The 13,423-nt window shown below is 45.4% G+C and overlaps 1 pseudogene; it reads right to left on the minus strand.

Moving 5' to 3' along the window:
• Positions 1-8,097: 8,097 nt before the first annotated feature.
• On the minus strand, positions 8,098-8,217 carry LOC134946444 (5S ribosomal RNA; annotated as a pseudogene).
• Between the last annotated feature and the right edge of the window lie 5,206 nt (positions 8,218-13,423).

A 13,423-nucleotide genomic window follows, 5' to 3' on the forward strand; every position in this document is an offset into this window, starting at 1 on the left:
TATTATCTATATATAATATTATATATATCTGTCTGACTGCTCAGCTCACACAGCTTATAATTGTGGGGGAGACTGGGGAGCACTACTGCAGTGCCAGTTATAGGTTATAGCAGGAGCCAGGAGTACATAATATATTATATAGTGAGTGACCACCAGACACACAGTGCAGTTTATTTAATATATCCGTTCTCTGCCTGAAAAAAGCGATACACACAGTGACTCAGTCAGTCACATACCATATCTGTGTGCACTGCTCAGGCTCAGGCCAGTGTGCTGCATCATCTATTATCTATATATAATATTATATATATCTGTCTGACTGCTCAGCTCACACAGCTTATAATTGTGGGGGAGACTGGGGAGCACTACTGCAGTGCCAGTTATAGGTTATAGCAGGAGCCAGGAGTACATAATATATTATATAGTGAGTGACCACCAGACACACAGTGCAGTTTATTTAATATATCCGTTCTCTGCCTGAAAAAAGCGATACACACAGTGACTCAGTCAGTCACATACCATATCTGTGTGCACTGCTCAGGCTCAGGCCAGTGTGCTGCATCATCTATTATCTATATATAATATTATATATATCTGTCTGACTGCTCAGCTCACACAGCTTATAATTGTGGGGGAGACTGGGGAGCACTACTGCAGTGCCAGTTATAGGTTATAGCAGGAGCCAGGAGTACATAATATATTATATAGTGAGTGACCACCAGACACACAGTGCAGTTTATTTAATATATCCGTTCTCTGCCTGAAAAAAGCGATACACACAGTGACTCAGTCAGTCACATACCATATCTGTGTGCACTGCTCAGGCTCAGGCCAGTGTGCTGCATCATCTATATATATTATATATCTGTCTGACTGCTCAGCTCACACAGCTTATAATTGTGGGGGAGACTGGGGAGCACTACTGCAGTGCCAGTTATAGGTTATAGCAGGAGCCAGGAGTACATATTATATTAAAATTAAACAGTGCACACTTTTGCTGCAGGAGTGCCACTGCCAGTGTGACTGACCAGTGACCTGACCACACTGACCACCAGTATAGTTAGTAGTATACTTATATTGTGATTGCCTGAAAAAGTTAAACACTCGTCGTGTGACTTCACTTGTGTGTTTTTTTTTTTTTTATTCTATAAAAATAAAACTCATTCTGCTGACAGACAGTGTCCAGCAGGTCCGTCATTATATAATATATAATATATACCTGTCCGGCTGCAGTAGTGATATATATATATTTTTTATATCATTTATCATCCAGTCGCAGCAGACACAGTACGGTAGTTCACGGCTGTGGCTACCTCTGTGTCTCTGCACTCGGCAGGCAGTCCGTCCATAATTGTAATACCACCTAACCGTGGATTTTTTTCATTCTTCTTTATACATACATAGTTACATAGACATCTTCTCTTTATCAACCAGTCTATATTAGCTGCAGACACAGTACAGTACGGTAGTTCACGGCTGTGGCTACCTCTGTGTCTGCACTCGGCAGGCAGTCCGTCCATAATTGTATACCACCTAACCGTGGTTTTTTTTCATTCTTCTTTATACATACATAGTTACATAGACATCTTCTCTTTATCAACCAGTCTATATTAGCTGCAGACACAGTACAGTACGGTAGTTCACGGCTGTGGCTACCTCTGTGTCTGCACTCGGCAGGCAGTCCGTCCATAATTGTATACCACCTAACCGTGGATTTTTTTCAGTCTTCTTTATACATACATAGTTACATAGACATCTTCTCTTTATCAACCAGTCTATATTAGCTGCAGACACAGTACAGTACGGTAGTTCACGGCTGTGGCTACCTCTGTGTCTGCAGTCGGCAGGCAGTCCATAATTGTATACTAGTATCCATCTCCATTGTTTACCTGAGGTGCCTTTTAGTTGTGCCTATTAAAATATGGAGAACAAAAATGTTGAGGTTCCAAAATTAGGGAAAGATCAAGATCCACTTCCACCTCGTGCTGAAGCTGCTGCCACTAGTCATGGCCGAGACGATGAAATGCCAGCAACGTCGTCTGCCAAGGCCGATGCCCAATGTCATAGTACAGATCATGTCAAATCCAAAACACCAAATATCAGAAAAAAAAGGACTCCAAAACCTAAAATAAAATTGTCGGAGGAGAAGCGTAAACTTGCCAATATGCCATTTACCACACGGAGTGGCAAGGAACGGCTGAGGCCCTGGCCTATGTTCATGGCTAGTGGTTCAGCTTCACATGAGGATGGAAGCACTCAGCCTCTCGCTGGAAAAATGAAAAGACTCAAGCTGGCAAAAGCAGCACAGCAAAGAACTGTGCATTCTTCGAAATCCCAAATCCACAAGGAGAGTCCAATTGTGTCGGTTGCGATGCCTGACCTTCCCAACACTGGACGTGAAGAGCATGCGCCTTCCACCATTTGCACGCCCCCTGCAAGTGCTGGAAGGAGCACCCGCAGTCCAGTTCCTGATAGTCAGATTGAAGATGTCAGTGTTGAAGTACACCAGGATGAGGAGGATATGGGTGTTGCTGGCGCTGGGGAGGAAATTGACCAGGAGGATTCTGATGGTGAGGTGGTTTGTTTAAGTCAGGCACCCGGGGAGACACCTGTTGTCCGTGGGAGGAATATGGCCGTTGACATGCCAGGTGAAAATACCAAAAAAATCAGCTCTTCGGTGTGGAGGTATTTCACCAGAAATGCGGACAACAGGTGTCAAGCCGTGTGTTCCCTTTGTCAAGCTGTAATAAGTAGGGGTAAGGACGTTAACCACCTCGGAACATCCTCCCTTATACGTCACCTGCAGCGCATTCATAATAAGTCAGTGACAAGTTCAAAAACTTTGGGTGACAGCGGAAGCAGTCCACTGACCAGTAAATCCCTTCCTCTTGTAACCAAGCTCACGCAAACCACCCCACCAACTCCCTCAGTGTCAATTTCCTCCTTCCCCAGGAATGCCAATAGTCCTGCAGGCCATGTCACTGGCAATTCTGACGAGTCCTCTCCTGCCTGGGATTCCTCCGATGCATCCTTGCGTGTAACGCCTACTGCTGCTGGCGCTGCTGTTGTTGCCGCTGGGAGTCGATGGTCATCCCAGAGGGGAAGTCGTAAGCCCACTTGTACTACTTCCAGTAAGCAATTGACTGTTCAACAGTCCTTTGCGAGGAAGATGAAATATCACAGCAGTCATCCTACTGCAAAGCGGATAACTGAGGCCTTGACAACTATGTTGGTGTTAGACGTGCGTCCGGTATCCGCCGTTAGTTCACAGGGAACTAGACAATTTATTGAGGCAGTGTGCCCCCGTTACCAAATACCATCTAGGTTCCACTTCTCTAGGCAGGCGATACCGAGAATGTACACGGACGTCAGAAAAAGACTCACCAGTGTCCTAAAAAATGCCGTTGTACCCAATGTCCACTTAACCACGGACATGTGGACAAGTGGAGCAGGGCAGGGTCAGGACTATATGATTGTGACAGCCCACTGGGTAGATGTATGGACTCCCGCCGCAAGAACAGCAGCGGCGGCACCAGTAGCAGCATCTCGCAAACGCCAACTCTTTCCTAGGCAGGCTACGCTTTGTATCACCGCTTTCCAGAATACGCACACAGCTGAAAACCTCTTACGGCAACTGAGGAAGATCATCGCGGAATGGCTTACCCCAATTGGACTCTCCTGTGGATTTGTGGCATCGGACAACGCCAGCAATATTGTGTGTGCATTAAATATGGGCAAATTCCAGCACGTCCCATGTTTTGCACATACCTTGAATTTGGTGGTGCAGAATTTTTTAAAAAACGACAGGGGCGTGCAAGAGATGCTGTCGGTGGCCAGAAAAATTGCAGGACACTTTCGGCGTACAGGCACCACGTACAGAAGACTGGAGCACCACCAAAAACTACTGAACCTGCCCTGCCATCATCTGAAGCAAGAAGTGGTAACGAGGTGGAATTCAACCCTCTATATGCTTCAGAGGTTGGAGGAGCAGCAAAAGGCCATTCAAGCCTATACAATTGAGCACGATTTAGGAGGTGGAATGCACCTGTCTCAAGTGCAGTGGAGAATGATTTCAACGTTGTGCAAGGTTCTGATGCCCTTTGAACTTGCCACTTGTGAAGTCAGTTCAGACACTGCCAGCCTGAGTCAGGTCATTCCCCTCATCAGGCTTTTGCAGAAGAAGCTGGAGGCATTGAAGAAGGAGCTAAAAGGGAGCGATTCCGCTAGGCATGTGGGACTTGTGGATGCAGCCCTTAATTCGCTTAACAAGGATTCACGGGTGGTCAATCTGTTGAAATCAGAGCACTACATTTTGGCCACCGTGCTCGATCCTAGATTTAAAGCCTACCTTGGATCTCTCTTTCCGGCAGACACAAGTCTGCTGGGGTTGAAAGACCTGCTGGTGACAAAATTGTCAAGTCAAGCGGAACGCGACCTGTCAACATCTCCTCCTTCACATTCTCCCGCAACTGGGGGTGCGAGGAAAAGGCTCAGAATTCCGAGCCCACCCGCTGGCGGTGATGCAGGGCAGTCTGGAGCGACTGCTGATGCTGACATCTGGTCCGGACTGAAGGACCTGACAACGATTACGGACATGTCGTCTACTGTCACTGCATATGATTCTCTCAACATTGATAGAATGGTGGAGGATTATATGAGTGACCGCATCCAAGTAGGCACGTCACACAGTCCGTACTTATACTGGCAGGAAAAAGAGGCAATTTGGAGGCCCTTGCACAAACTGGCTTTATTCTACCTAAGTTGCCCTCCCACAAGTGTGTACTCCGAAAGAGTGTTTAGTGCCGCCGCTCACCTTGTCAGCAATCGGCGTACGAGGTTACATCCAGAAAATGTGGAGAAGATGATGTTCATTAAAATGAATTATAATCAATTCCTCCGCGGAGACATTGACCAGCAGCAATTGCCTCCACAAAGTACACAGGGAGCTGAGATGGTGGATTCCAGTGGGGACGAATTGATAATCTGTGAGGAGGGGGATGTACACGGTGATATATCGGAGGGTGAAGATGAGGTGGACATCTTGCCTCTGTAGAGCCAGTTTGTGCAAGGAGAGATTAATTGCTTCTTTTTTGGGGGGGGTCCAAACCAACCCGTCATATCAGTCACAGTCGTGTGGCAGACCCTGTCACTGAAATGATGGGTTGGTTAAAGTGTGCATGTCCTGTTTTGTTTATACAACATAAGGGTGGGTGGGAGGGCCCAAGGACAATTCCATCTTGCACCTCTTTTTTCTTTTCTTTTTCTTTGCATCATGTGCTGATTGGGGAGGGTTTTTTGGAAGGGACATCCTGCGTGACACTGCAGTGCCACTCCTAGATGGGCCCGGTGTTTGTGTCGGCCACTAGGGTCGCTAATCTTACTCACACAGTCAGCTACCTCATTGCGCCTCTTTTTTTCTTTGCGTCATGTGCTGTTTGGGGAGGGTTTTTTGGAAGGGACATCCTGCGTGACACTGCAGTGCCACTCCTAGATGGGCCCGGTGTTTGTGTCGGCCACTAGGGTCGCTAATCTTACTCACACAGCTACCTCATTGCGCCTCTTTTTTTCTTTGCGTCATGTGCTGTTTGGGGAGGGTTTTTTGGAAGGGACATCCTGCGTGACACTGCAGTGCCACTCCTAGATGGGCCCGGTGTTTGTGTCGGCCACTAGGGTCGCTAATCTTACTCACACAGCTACCTCATTGCGCCTCTTTTTTTCTTTGCGTCATGTGCTGTTTGGGGAGGGTTTTTTGGAAGGGCCATCCTGCGTGACACTGCAGTGCCACTCCTAGATGGGCCCGGTGTTTGTGTCGGCCACTAGGGTCGCTAATCTTACTCACACAGCTACCTCATTGCGCCTCTTTTTTTCTTTGCGTCATGTGCTGTTTGGGGAGGGTTTTTTGGAAGGGACATCCTGCGTGACACTGCAGTGCCACTCCTAGATGGGCCCGGTGTTTGTGTCGGCCACTAGGGTCGCTTATCTTACTCACACAGCGACCTCGGTGCAAATTTTAGGACTAAAAATAATATTGTGAGGTGTGAGGTATTCAGAATAGACTGAAAATGAGTGTAAATTATGGTTTTTGAGGTTAATAATACTTTGGGATCAAAATGACCCCCAAATTCTATGATTTAAGCTGTTTTTTAGTGTTTTTTGAAAAAAACACCCGAATCCAAAACACACCCGAATCCGACAAAAAAAATTCGGTGAGGTTTTGCCAAAACGCGTTCGAACCCAAAACACGGCCGCGGAACCGAACCCAAAACCAAAACACAAAACCCGAAAAATTTCAGGCGCTCATCTCTATCCAAAACCCTCAAGAATCTGAGAACGGGCGGATGACGGTTTGCCTCATTTTGGGAAACGCCGAGCCGGACTCGGATCCTAGCTTGGATCGTGAAATTTGGGTGATCTGCTCACCTCTAGTAATAATACACACTGGAAACAGGTATTAATAAAAACTGTACACTGTATCTTCTAAATAAAGTAATATAATTAAGCTGAACCAGAATGAGCTAAATAAATTTATCTTAATAAGGTTTGACTGAGATATTGCAAGAACACACTAGCTATAGGAAAGTTACTACAAGGTCTGAGGCAACCGGTAAGGATTTAAAATGAATGTGTTGTCTCATGGCAAACTACAGAATAACATATAATCTCTAAAGAACATGCTCATATAACTAAACCAGTAAAAAAAAAAAGTGGTTTTCAGGATATTTTCTAAATAAATATATTGTTAAAGTCTTCAGTTGTCCAAAGATTATGGGCTGGATTCAATTACATAATAATAATTATTTTATTTATATAGTGCTCTTTTAAGGACTCAAGGCGCTTAACAGATATAATGAATATGGGCCCTCATTTCGAGTTGATTGCTCGCTAGCTGTTTTTAGCAGCAGTGCACACGCTAGGCCGCCGCCCTCTGGGAGTGTATCTTAGCTTAGCAGAAGTGCGAACGAAAGAGTAGCAGTTCTGCTACTAAAAAATTTCATGCAGTTTCAGAGTGGCTCAAGACTTACTCCTAGCTTGCGATGACTGCAGTCTGTTTAGTTCCTGGTTTGACGTCACAAACACGCCCTGCATTCGGCCAGCCACTCCCCCATTTCTCCAGCCACTCCCGCGTTTTTACCTGGCACGGCTGCGTTTTTTAGCACACTCCCTGAAAACGCTGAGTTGCCGCCCAGAAACACCCACTTTCTGTCAATCATACAACAAACACTCGAGCGACTGAAAAACGTTGCTCGAGCCTCTGTAAAACTACAAAGTTTTGTGTGAAAGTACTTAGCGCATGCACGCTGCATACCATGCGCATGCGCATAAATGCCGATTTTTCACCTGATCGCTGCGCTGTGAAAAACGGCAGCGAGCGATCAACTCGGAATGAGGGCCATAATACAGTACAGAAACATGCGATAATTTACAGCGCCAGGAAAAGGGTGGTAACTTTGGATTTTTATGCTTGGGGCTATTCAATTACAGCCCCTTTTCCTCCTGCAGTAAATTACCCGTTACCATGCATTAACCCATAGAATCCAGGATAAGTTCCCGGAGCTATGGGATTTGCGGCACCCGCGATAAGGACATTTAACAAGGGTTTCTATTTGAACCTCCTCAGGCTGGAACAGAAAACTGCGTTAACTACAGCCTGTGGGCTGATCACGGACTGCTGCAGGCTATATTTGAATAGCGAGTACCAAAATAACCAAAAGAAGGTTTGAAAGAAAGGACTCTTTTTTGGGAGCACTCTTGATTCAGAGGAAAATACTATACTTAATAAATTTTCAAAAACAACAATTTAATCAATATAAATCAAATCCTAGGAGTGAGTGTGTGTGAAAAACATAGCTTAGCGAAAATATTAATAAATCTAATTATTCGTGATCTCAATTCACGATTTATGAATTGCCGGAGAGTAGAATTCTGTGATGCTTGTGTCAACAAGAATCTACATCATATTTTTTGGAGTGTATGACCATCATTCATACTGCTAATATCCATTATGGATTATATAAGTGCAGAAAGTAAAATCATTGGTCATGCAAATCCCAATATTGGATGACATAAAGTTGAGTGCCACTGTGTCCAATAGTCAATTTATTGCAGTACCAGGGTGTTCAGAGGAGGTCTCCCTTCCTTGTACTAACCCGGCCTTTCACTGCTTAGCTTCCAAGTTCGGAAGAGATTGGGCATCTCCAGTGAAGTGTGACCGCAATTATTGGACTTTCCTCCTTGGTCACTCCAAATATATGCCAAATGATTGCTGTATGTTAGGAATGGAAATTATATGTGATTCGTAACAAATGAGTTACAAAAGGAAATTACATGCAATCAGCTGAATCATCAACATATGACACAGTGGTCATAAGGATTAATTACATCTGCATAATTAATCAGGTATGTAGAAAAATTCAAATATACCTGATCTATGATAACACGTGACACGGCGGTCATAAGAGTACCTACATATGATTATGAATAATCAGCAGATGCAGTGAAATAGTCACAAAAAGGGAAGGAAAAAATTAGGAAAAAATTGGACGTATGCAATTATCCTGACATTCACCAGCTGGTTAATCAGCATAAGACACAATGGTCAAAAAGAAGATAATTATACATACACTCCCCTGATTGTGTGACTGAGTTTTGTTGATTGACCTGTAATTAGCTGATAAACAGATACATGACACAGCGGCCATATAAAGAAATTATATGCATGTAATCAAACAATCACCAACTAATTAATTAGTATATGACACAGTGGTCACCAAGAGATGATTATAAACACAATTCCTTGATTATACAGCATGTGATGTAAAAATCACAGAAGACATGTAGTTAAGTTATTAAGGATAATAAATGTGGGAAAATTCACAAATGCCACGTATAATTACTAATTGATTATCCTTATATCTGGGCTCAGAGCAGATCATCAGTACGGCCGTACCAATTTAAATAATTACTTTAAATTGTCCTGTAAAAGACAGCATATATGTATGGCAACATGGCTGACAGACGGGCATAAATTATCTGGATGCCCGTTCTTTATGACGGACCTGTGTGGCGTAATAACTGGCAGACAGAATAAATCAGTCAGATGGTTATTGGTGATTAACCCCTCTGGGTCAATAGGGAAAAGGAAAAGGGAAGGGGGGTAGGAAAGGAAGGAGGGGGAAAGGGGAGGATGGGAGGGGGGGGGTTTGAAAAAGTGGGGAAAGAAAGTGTATCACAGCAGGTTATAATTAAACCTGCAGAGTATCTTCAATGTTTTTGTAGAAAAGAGGGGGATAACCACGATTGACGGTTAAGACGTTACAAGTAGGTACTGTAAAAGTAGTTGAGTTTTCTCATTGGTGTTGAGTATATACGATACCAGTACTGATGTTTGTAATGTCGTTCCGTTTGTAGCTAAGTGGAAGCTCCGGAGATTGCAGCGGCGTGTGTCCGTATTGACGCTCCAAGGGAGCGGTAGTTTGGAGCCGTTGCTGTGGGGATGCTTCAAGAGCTGCTGCCGCGTCTGTCCGAGGTCTCTCTGAAGGAGAGCGATAGCTGGGGCCGTTGCCTGGTGATGGTCTGAGCGCTCCGGCTGGCGCGGTCACGTGTGCGCAGCACGTGATCGCTATACCTGACGTACGTTTCGCAAGATAAGCTTGGTCACAGGACGTAATGAGGTCACTGAGGATTCCAGTTTATGTAGAGCAGGGCTCATAGTTGATTGGATGGAATTATTGATAGACATACTGATCCCCCAATCATGGTTAAGTTGAGTAAATCTCTCAAGTTGGGCATCGTTACTGATTGTAACCGCCTGTGTTTAATTAATTTAACATACAAATAAATTAACTGGGTGGACTTGATGAAAATAAAGAAAAAGAAGATATGTATGTAATGAAGGAGAGAAACTTGTGATAAGACAGTTAGTAATAAAATTATAATAGAAATTATAATAGAAAATACAATATATATAGAAATATATATATATATAGTTGATTGTGCAAGTGATAATGTTAATTGATCTGTGTCAGTGATGGAGATACTTAATTGATTCATTGATAATAAGGTGTGATTATTAGATTGGTCGTTTTTAAAGTATGTTTTATTATGTTTAAGTGAGAAGGATGAAATAAATGGGATATGAAGGAGGGGGTGAGGTGAAAATGGTGAATGAGGTGTTATGCACACCAGTGCCTGCAGGAAAGTACTAGTGTCAGAACTGTTATGCACTCCAGTGTCTGCAGGAATGTACTGGTGTTTGAACTGTTATGCAAAACAAATGGACTCACAGACAAACTGGGGAATATGACATAACGTACACAGAAGGTGATAGGGTAACAAAATACACACACAGTGAACAGAGAAGCCCAGAGGCTAAGGAACTGGGTATCTCCCTTGTATTAGAACTGCTCAGATGTAAAAAGCAAGATGTTGTGTTTTAATACGTAGAGAACCCGAAATGCTGTTGCTAAGGGCAACAGCAAAACCCTAAAGGGTTACCAACGGGTGTGGCAGTAAACTCCTTGGTCAGAGATGGAATGATAGACACAAGGAGAGCCTCCACAATCCTGATTCTCACTTGCAGTGCACAGGTTTAAGCTTACTGCCACTAAACTGACCCCTGACACCTAGCACAGTGAGACAGGATTAGACAGGCAAGTGTTAGAATACAGCCGCAAACTTGCTAAGTTCACAGAGTAATAACAGAACCCCAGCAAGCTAAACGACTGACTCCAGTCTTACTGCTAGGTCTGGATTGGCAGAGTGTAATACCAAATCCCCAGGCCTATTTGCAGTAAGCTACAAACAAATACAAAGCTACACAGTACTGGCTAACTTTCATGAACTGACTAACCAACAGAGATTCAGCAGCATCTGCTTACCCTGAAAAGAGGCCTTATAAAGCAGGTGCTGTCCACGCCCCACTCAGACCTCACAGACTGTGAGCACAAAAACCAGCACCGGATCCCCTGCCGTGCGCAGAGCCTATAACCACTGCACAGCAAAAGACCCGAACCGGAGTATCAGCTGCGCTCAGGTTACTCCACTAGCACTTGTCTCCCGGTTGCCATGACGACGTGGCAGCACAGGGCAGGAGACCCTAACAGTACCCCCCCTCTGACGAGGGGTCAAAGAACCCCTACCACCGGGTTTATCGGGGAACTGCGAGAAGAAAGAGCGTATCAGTCTGGGGGCATGAAGATCACAACTGCGCACCCACGACCGCTCCTCCGGGCCATACCCCTTCCAGTGCACCAAAAATGACAGCCGACCCCGAACCACCTTGGAGTCAAGAATCCTTTCAACAACAAACTCCCTCTGGCCACGTATCAGAAGAGGGGAAGGTCTTCCACTGGAAGAAGGATTACTAATCGCCCGTTTTAAAAGGGAACAATGAAATGTTTTATTGATACCCAAAGAACGGGGCAGATCTAACTGAAATGCCACCGGATTGATAACCCTGGTGATCTTATAAGGGCCGATGAACCGGGGCCCTAACTTATGAGATGGCTGTCTCAACTTCAAATTCTTGGTAGACAACCAGACGAAGTCTCCTAATTTGAAGCTGCAGGGTCTTTTCCGCTTATCAAAAACCCTTTTGGTCACTAATGACACAGATACAAGGGCTTTCTTCACTTTCCGCCAAATACCTCTAAGGACCGAAACCACAGAGGAACCACCAGGCGTGGAGTCCAGGGGGTCAAAAGAATTGGCCTTAGGATGATGCCCATACACACAAAGGAAGGGAGAGATCCCTGTAGCAGAGTGAGCCGCGTTGTTATAGGCAAACTCCGCCATGGACAGATGAGCAACCCAGTCAGTCTGACACTTGGAGACATAACACCTGAGGAACTGCTCCAAGGACTGGTTCACCCTTTCAGTCTGCCCATTAGACTGCGGATGGTAGCCTGACGACAAGCTGACAGAAATCTGGAGATCGGAACAAAATGCCCTCCAGAATTTGGCCACAAACTGGGATCCGCGGTCAGAGACCACATCAAGTGGCAACCCGTGGAGACGCACAACATGCAGCATAAATAATTCAGACAGGCGTCTGGCTGATGGCAGCCCAACCAGTGGAACGAAGTGCGCCATCTTCGAAAACCTGTCAACGACAACCCAGATGGCTGTCATCCCCGAGGATTTGGGCAAGTCCACCACAAAATCCATGGCTTAGATGGGATAGAGAGTGGATGTAATGGGCCAACAGGAACCCCTCTAGGAGTCTTATTTCGGGCACAGATGTCACATGCCCGAACCCACTGATCCACATCCTTAGCCACCGAGGGCCACCACACCGCCCTAGATAGCAACTCCCGAGTTCTGGCAATACCCGGGTGACCTGCCGACTTCTTGGCATGGAATTCCAGGAACACTCGCTGTCTTAACCTAGGAGGCACAAACAAAAGACCTACCGGAAGGTCTGGAGGAGCCTGCTCCTGTGCTCTAAGGACTAATGATAAGAGGTCCTGGGTAATGCCCACTTTAATACATGATGGGGAAACAATGGGCAACGGCTCCTCGGTGGTCTCCTGGATTGGAGCAAAACTCCGCGAGAGCGCATCAGCCTTGATGTTTTTTGACCCAGGGCGATATGTTATCAAAAAATTAAAGCGAGCAAAAAACAAAGCCCATCGTGCCTGCCTGGCATTGAGACGCTTCGCTGACTCTAAATATGCCAGATTCTTATGGTCAGTGAGAATTGAGACCACAAACTTAGCCCCCTCAAGCCAGTGTCTCCACTCCTCGAGTGCATCCTTAATAGCCAACAATTCCCGGTTACCCACGTCATAATTCATCTCGGCAGGCGAAAATTTACGGGAAAAGTAAGCACAGGGATGAAGGCGATTATCAGACACTCCCATCTGAGAAAGCACTGCCCCAATACCCATCTCAGAGGCATCCACCTCCACCACAAAAGGACGCTCTGGATCTGGGTGTCGCAGCACCTTGGCCGAAACAAATGCCCTTTTGAGACGGGCAAAAGCCGCTTTAGCCTCACAAGACCAGTGAGCAACATCCGCCCCTTTCTTAGTGAGTGCCACCAAGGGCGCCACTATAGACGAAAATCCAGCAATAAATCGTCTATAAAAATTCGCAAAGCCCAGGAAACGCTGAAGCGCCTTCAAACTAGTGGGCTGCACCCAATCCAGGACTGCCTGTACCTTGGAACCCTCCATTTGGAAACCTTCTGGGGAGATAATATATCCTAGAAATGCGATTTGCTGAACTTCAAATTCGCACTTCTCCAGCTTCGCCCCAAGCCGGTGGTCTCTGAGTTTCTGGAGGACTAAGCGTACATGCTTCCGATGTTCCTCCAGGGAATGGGAGAAGATTAGGATGTCATCTAAGTATACAACTAAGAATCTATCCAAATATTCCCTGAGCACATCATTCATGAAATCCTGGAAGACTGCCGGGGCATTAC

The sequence above is a fragment of the Pseudophryne corroboree genome, chromosome 7 (assembly GCF_028390025.1).
Source record: "Pseudophryne corroboree isolate aPseCor3 chromosome 7, aPseCor3.hap2, whole genome shotgun sequence".
Classification (NCBI taxonomy): Eukaryota; Metazoa; Chordata; class Amphibia; order Anura; family Myobatrachidae; genus Pseudophryne; species Pseudophryne corroboree.